The sequence below is a fragment of the Ipomoea nil genome, unplaced genomic scaffold (genome assembly GCF_001879475.1).
Source record: "Ipomoea nil cultivar Tokyo-kokei standard unplaced genomic scaffold, Asagao_1.1 scaffold1250, whole genome shotgun sequence".
Classification (NCBI taxonomy): domain Eukaryota; kingdom Viridiplantae; phylum Streptophyta; class Magnoliopsida; order Solanales; family Convolvulaceae; genus Ipomoea; species Ipomoea nil.
This window is the reverse complement of record NW_017617678.1, coordinates 2,987,307-2,994,704: the sequence shown is the minus strand read 5'-3', so window position 1 is coordinate 2,994,704 and position 7,398 is coordinate 2,987,307. Positions and strand designations below refer to the sequence as shown.

At 39.5% G+C, this 7,398-nt stretch overlaps 2 non-coding genes across 2 annotated transcripts; both read left to right on the top strand.

The window, feature by feature from the left end:
• Nucleotides 1-1,724: 1,724 nt before the first annotated feature.
• On the top strand, nt 1,725-1,806 carry TRNAS-CGA. Its single transcript has one exon. It is a non-coding gene; the product is annotated as a tRNA-Ser (tRNA).
• Nucleotides 1,807-2,303: 497 nt separating this feature from the next.
• TRNAS-CGA lies at nt 2,304-2,385 on the top strand. Its single transcript has one exon. It is a non-coding gene; the product is annotated as a tRNA-Ser (tRNA).
• The last annotated feature ends 5,013 nt before the right edge of the window (nt 2,386-7,398 follow it).

The window sequence follows — 7,398 nt, the reverse complement described above, 5'->3', positions numbered from 1 at the left end:
TGGTGTTTGGCATGTGTTACCGTTGGGTGAGTTTTTATCCTTGTGTGTGGTTAACCCTTGTGGTTGGGACGTGTTCCCGGTGTTATCTTTGTGAGTGGTGAGTCTTGTGTTGTCTTTTGATCTTGGCTTTTGACTTATATATATGTATTCCGTTTCGAAAATGGTTTTCATATTATATATCTACCTATTTATGATACTTAACGGTATTGGTGGGTTACCAGCATCTTTCGCTGACCAGGCGTCGCCCCGATGTTTATCTTTGTATCTTTCAGGTGATGCGTAGTCGAGCGCGATGTCTAGAGCCGGTAGCTTAGCACCTGTATCTTTAGACAGTGTTTTTGAGGCCTGTGTGCCAATGTCTTTAGATTGTTCTAGTTTGTTGTTTTTGGGATAGTGATAAACCTTCAGATTGTCGCCGTAGCGTATGCCAAGTGTGGTATACGTGTCATAACACCCCGTTTTGGATTCCCTTTATCCAGTTATCTTTCTATCTTCCGCTGTGCTAGTGTTTTGTTGTTAATCTGCATGTGTTAAGACTTGTTTTTAGGTCTTGTTGTTTTGGGGGTGTTACACCCAACCCCTAACCAAGCTGGACTTTTCATTCATTATAATCATTAGGCTTTCGTTCACCTGTTAAATTAATATTATAATATTTTTTTTGCCCCCCTCACAAAGCATCGTCATAATTGCGAATATAACCATAAAATTGTAAGTGTGTGTGTGTGTTTGTTTGTGTGTGTGTGTGTGTGTGTGTGTGTGTATAACCATAAAATTATTTTGTTCTCATAATATTATACTTCACGTATAAATATAAACGGTTGACTACTTTGGTCTCGAGTTAACGGTGGACTAATATAATAAAATAGTGTAATACAATTCCTATTCTAATCTACACTACATATAAAAACAAAATCCAAAACTTTAACTTCCGGCCAAATTCCTAAAAAAACCTCTCTTTCTAATAAAAGGAATCTGCCCACTTTGGACATAATTCCCACACTACCGCTGTCTGAGGATTGAACTTTGGTTTTTTCTCCCAAATATTACTCACTAAACCATTGAGCTAAACCCGTGCGGGCTTAAAAATTCCTATTTTAATATTATAAAATAGTGTAATACGATTCCTATTATAATCTATATCTATATTATATATAAAAACAAAATCTTGATCTTTCACTTCCCGCCCGATTCCGGAAAAATCTCTCTTTCTAATAAAAATATATTGTTTTCTACTTTTCTATTCGTACTATAATTCTAGGTTAAAATTAGTATTCTAAAAGTATAAAATTGTTTAATACAATTCCCATTCTAATCTATACTATATATAGAAACAAAATCATGAACTTTAACCATGAGTTCGTATTAATTGTTACTCATAATTAAGATGTCTAAATTTTACTAAGTCTCGGTGTTTGGAAGTCAATGCGCATGGGTAATGAGCGATGGACTGATGTGATGGAGTCAATAGTGTAATGGCAAACTTAAGCAATACGCGCCCCCAAAGAAATAATTGGTTTTCCACTCACCTTTTTAAATGGAAGATTAGTGTAGACTTTTCTATGATTACGGATTATTTATAGTAGTTGTGGCTAATTATCAACAAGCCTGTTTAGCTCAGTTGGTAGAATGCAAGGCTCTTAACTTTGTGGTCGTGGGTTGGAGCTCCACGGTGGGCAATTTTTTTTGCTGTTTCCTTACAATGATCTTAGCATGAGTGTTAACCTGTCAATATGTCCGAGTGGTTAAGGAGATAGACTCGAAATCTATTGGGCTTTGCCTGCGCAAGTTCGAATCCTGCTGTTGACGTTTCACTTGTCAATATGTTAGAAATGGCGTCGAGCTTCGTAGACCATCGCCTGTGACGAGACAACGGCAGCCAGCTTTAGCGAGCTATATATCTGTGAGGCTAGTAGCAGCATCAAACGGCATGGGTAATGAGCGATGGACTGATGTGATGGAGTCAATAGTTAAATGGCAGACTTATGCAATATGCCCCTCCAAACAAATAATGGGTTTTCCACTCACCTTTTTAAATGGAAGATTAGTGTAGACTTTTCTATGATTACGGATTATTTATATTATTGGTGGCTAATTATCAACAAGCCTGTCTAGCTCAGTTGGTAGAGTGCAAGGCTCTTAAGCTTGTGGTTGTGGGTTCAAGCCCCACAGTGGGTAGTTTATTGTTGTTACCGGTTGTTTTTCCTTTCAGTTTGTCTTTGATGTATCTATTTCAATGATCTTAGCATGATTGTCAATATGTCCGAGTGGTTAAGGATATAGACTCGAAATCTATTGGGCTTATTGTCAATATGTCCGAGTGGTTAAGGATATAGACTCGAAATCTATTGGGCTTTGCCTGCGCAGGTTCAAATCCTGCTGTTGACGCATATTTAATGGGCACATGGAGCGGCGTCCAGCTTTATCAAGACCCCACCGTTAGCCCGTTAGCCATATATCTGTGAGGCTACAATGGCAGCGAGCTTTAGCTGTATATCTTTGCAATGTTAGACATCGGCAGTGGCGAGACAGCGACTTCAAGCTTCAACGACCATCTACGATGCGAGACAACGCCAGCATCGAGCTTTAGCGAGACCACCGTTAGCTACGAACCTCTACGATGCGAGACAACGGCAGCGAGCTTGAGCGAGACCACCGTTAGCTATATATCTATGAGGCGAGTAGCGGCATTGACGAGACAGCGACTTCAAGTTTCAATGACCATCTACGATGCGAGACAACGGCAGTGAGCTTTTGCGAGACCACCGTTAGCTATATATCTGTGAGGCGAGTAGCGGCGTCCAGCTTTGGCAACCAACTGCGAGGGAAGAAGGTTATTTTCTGCTCAGTGTTTTACTTATTTTTGAAGTATAACTTCTTTTGTGAGTCCAAAACTGAACTTGGTTTCTTTATGTTAATGTATGTCCTGGAGGTATTATGGTTAATTTTCTGCATATTATGCCAGCATATGAAAATTTCCTCCAGTTTGAATAATATTTTTTACACTATTCTCTTTCTTTTCATTGTTAAATAATTAATACAATGGATGAGTGACTTTGAAAATTATAATTCTTCATTTTGTATTGTTTCCCTCTAGGGGTGCAACCACCTATTAATTGCAGGAGGCTTTGCCACCCCCCCTACCCACCCACCAACCCCACAACCCCCAACCCCCAACCCCTAACCAAGCTTGACTTTTCATTCATTATTATCATTAGGCTTTTATTCACCTGTTAAATTAATATTATAATGTTTTTTTTTGCCCCCCTCACCAAGCATTGTCATAATTGCGAAAATAACCATAAAATTGTATGTGTGTGTGTGTGTGTGTTTGTGTGTGTGTGTGTGTGTGTGTGTGTGTGTGTGTGTATAACCATAAAATTATTTTGTTCTCATAATATTATACTTCACGTATAAATATAAACGGTTGACTACTTTGGTTTCAAGTTAACGGTGGACTAATATTATAAAATAGTGTAATACAATTCCTATTCTAATCTACACTACATATAAAAACAAAATCCAAAACTTTAACTTCCGGCCAAATTCCTAAAAAAATCTCTATTTCTAATAAAAGGAATCTGCCCACTTTGGACATAATTCCCACACTATCGCTGCCTGAGGATTGATCCTTGGTTTTTTCTCCCAAATATTACCCATGGAACCATTGAGCTAAACCCGTGCGGGCTTAAGAATTCCTATTTTAATATTATAATATAGTGTAATATGTTTCCTATTATAATCTATATCTATATTATATATAAAAACAAAATCCTGATCTTTCACTTCCCGCCCGATTCCGAAAATACTCTCTTTCTAATAAAAATATATTTTTTTCTACTTTTCTATTCGTACTATAATTCTAGGTTAAAATTAGTATACTAATATTATAAAATTGTTTAATACAATTCCTATTCTAATATCTACTATGTATAATAACAAAATCCTGAACTTTAACCATGAGCTCGTATTAATTGTTACTCATAATTAAGATGCCTAAATTTTACTAAGTCTCGGTGTTTGGAAGTCAATGCGCATGGGTAATGAGCGATGGACTTGTTGGAAAAATTAGCTTAAAATGGCATATTAAGTGGCTATTTTGTGGTACAATTATCAGTGGGGTCCACTTCCGATTTCGGTCGGGTCAAAGTGGATTCGTGTTCTTCGTAGTGAGACGAAGATATTGATATATTGTACGCTCAAAACGGATAATGGGTGAATGAGATATTGATTCTCAAAGTAGACCCATTTGAGTTGGGAAATGAAGGGAAAATAAGGGACTTTGTCCCACATTGGTTTGGAAACAAGATTTGCCCCCCTTATATACATGAGCTCTTTTGAAGCTTGTAGAATTGTATAGCATAGAGGCTCTCTCGAGCGGGGGGGGGGGGTGTAACACCCCGTGTTACGGCCTTCAATCCTGGATTAATTAATTAATTATTTAATTAATCCCGTTAATAATAATTAAATATGATTTAATTCGGTTAGGTTTCCTTTAATTAATTAATAAGGTCTACCATGAACCGTGGACCCTTGCCTAAATTAATGTCTTAAGCCTATTAAACCCGACTACGATTAGGATTCCCTTTAATTAATTAATATGGTCCACTATGGACCATGGACCCTTATCCCTAAAATAAACCCTTAGTCCTATAAGGAATAGAATTAGTAAACCCATACCATTCAGACCCTAATTAGGAGTCTTAAATATATAAATAGGGATATAGGAGGCACCTAGATCTTTCACCACAATAAACGTCCCACCACCCCAAAGAGCTCCAAGAATTCCCTTAGAAGAAATCAAGAAAGAAAGAAAGCTTAAAGAAAGACCCTTCATAGCCAAGGAATTAATTAAGGCTAAGAGGTAACCCATGTCTCAACAAAACCTATTTTCATAGTTATGAATTCCCCCGTAGGTTTTCCCCATATTATTGTGTATTGATGATTTGTGATGTTATTATTGATGATTGATGGGATAGTTCCATGGGTGATCTTGACATCGGGAGATTCTTGATAACCATGGTGTTCTTAACGATTATGTGGAGTTCTTAATGATTATATGGTGTTATTGATAATTGTATGGCGTTCTTGATGCTTATGTGTTATTTGTACCGAATCTTGTAATTAGAAGGCGAACCGTATTCTTGTTGATATAAAAGTAATTAGAACCCTAGGTTGATGTTCTTGTTGGCGTTCTTGATGCTTATGTAATATTCTTACCGAATCTTGTAATTAGAAGACGAATCGTATTCTTGTTGGATTAAAAATAATTAGAACCCTAGGTTATATCGTGGAATTCGTATGGTATTATTCTTGGTATATTGGGTGGGATTTCACATGATTGGGTGTTTATTAGGTCTAGAAAAGCATGATAGGTTATGTGTCGTTTGATTCTTGATTTTGATCCGTTAAATTGTCTACGTGTGTTATCAATTGCGTTTGAAAGTGTCTAAGCATGGCCTCGGGTCCCACGAAGGTTCCCGGGGCGTTTTTGGTGTTAATGAGTCAGTGGGGGGGTAGGTGGGGGTAGGGGACCCGCCACCTACCCGCGGTAAAAAAGGAGCAGTTCCGGCAGCGGGCAGCCGGCGGGTGGCCCCCCCACCCACCGGCTACCCGCTAGAAATTCCCACACTTGGGACCCCGACTTCCCCGTTTGATGTTTCCCCGACCCCCGTGGTGTCCCAACGGACTCCGTCTATCGTGCCTATGTCTAGTTTGATGTTTCAGGTACCGTTCGTAGGTTGTATGAGTCTTATATATTGCATGCTAGTTGAATTGGTATCCCGCTGACCTAGGTGAAAGGAGTATGAACCCCTTAGGACTATTCTTAGTATGTGAAGGATCACGCATAGGTTTTGTTATACGTTTTCTCCCCTTCCCAATGTGTTAATGTGGGTTGCATGTGCTTGCTATGTGTTATGTGTGCATGTTACCCCGATTTGGTTGAGATCAATCGGGCTATACGGGCAGTCGGGTGGGCTGAGAACCATACCGGCTGTTAACCAGGCAGGTAGAGACCGGTCAGGTATATAAATATTATATAGGACTAAGTTCCACTATACGGGCAGTCGGGTGGGCTGAGAACCATACCGGCTGTTAACCAGGCTGGTAAAGACCGGTCAGGTATATAAATATTATATAGGGCAAAGGTCCACTATACGGGCAGTTGAATGGGTTGAGAACCATCCCAACTGTTAACCAGGCTGGTAAAGACCGGTCAGGTATATAAATATTATATAGAACTGCAGTTCATTAGTCGGTTGCGATCGACTCCTCCGTAATGTGAGACGGGGCAGGGTGCTGCGGGGCCGTGTCAGAGCTATATGCGCTGACCCTCATGTATGGGCATGCGATTGGTCCTGTGGCGCCAACAAAGTGTGCTATGTGGTGAGAAATGGATGAGTTGTGTTTATGAGTATATTGGGGGATGTGACTATGGGATTTATGTTGGGGATTGTTTATGTTGGGTCATGATTATTAATTGTGCTCAGCTTTATCTGTCTTGCCTATGGTATGCGCTTGTTATAACTGTTGCTTGTGTCTAGCCTTATCTGTCGAGTCATTCCCGGTTTTAAAAGCTAGAGTCTCGTAGGATATATCTTCATGCTTCAAAATGGTTTTCGTATATCTATATATATCTCTATATGTAATGTATTTCAACGCGTTGGAGTGGGTTACCAGCATCTCTCGCTGAACAGATATATTTGGCTTTCAGGCACAGAAGAATAAGTCACTGAAGCGCGCTAGAACTTGGGACGTAGAAGTAGATAGTTTTCCCTTTCGGCCTGCGTGCCATGATTTAGTATTGATACTGATTGAGGTTTTAGAAATTAGCCTGTGCACCCGAGTTCTCTAGCTCGGGTGTGGCATAGCACCCCGTACTCTTTGTATCGTATTTTGGGATTTAATGAGATTCTATCTTTATTATACAAGTTTTAAAAGTCTTGAAAATCTGGGGTGTTACAGAGGGGGGGGGGGTGCAAATCAAAATCCAACTAGAGGACATCAAAAAGGCTTGATTCAAGCCCGAGCTCGCGTGCGCCGGCACCTGCGGGCACGAATGTCGTCCGGAAATGGGCTGGCCTTGCGGTCTGAAACCCGAAAGTTCAGCCTGTTGTACAGATTAAACTCATCTGTTACGGAATTAATACTGTTTTAATTCCAATTTTAAATTCTGAGTTTAATCCCTACTTAGTGGTGACCGTTACAGGTGTAATACAATTGGTTTAATACCAATTAAAGGCTATGTTGAATGCTATCCCTTCCAACATCCCTATATAAAGAGAGGTAGAGCAGTAGCATTTTACACACAGTGAGAAACAAAGGAATTCCAGTAGCTTTTCATCTCAAAACTCTGCTTCTACTCTCTTCTTTTAGCCAACCAGTGTTCTAAGCTTTGCT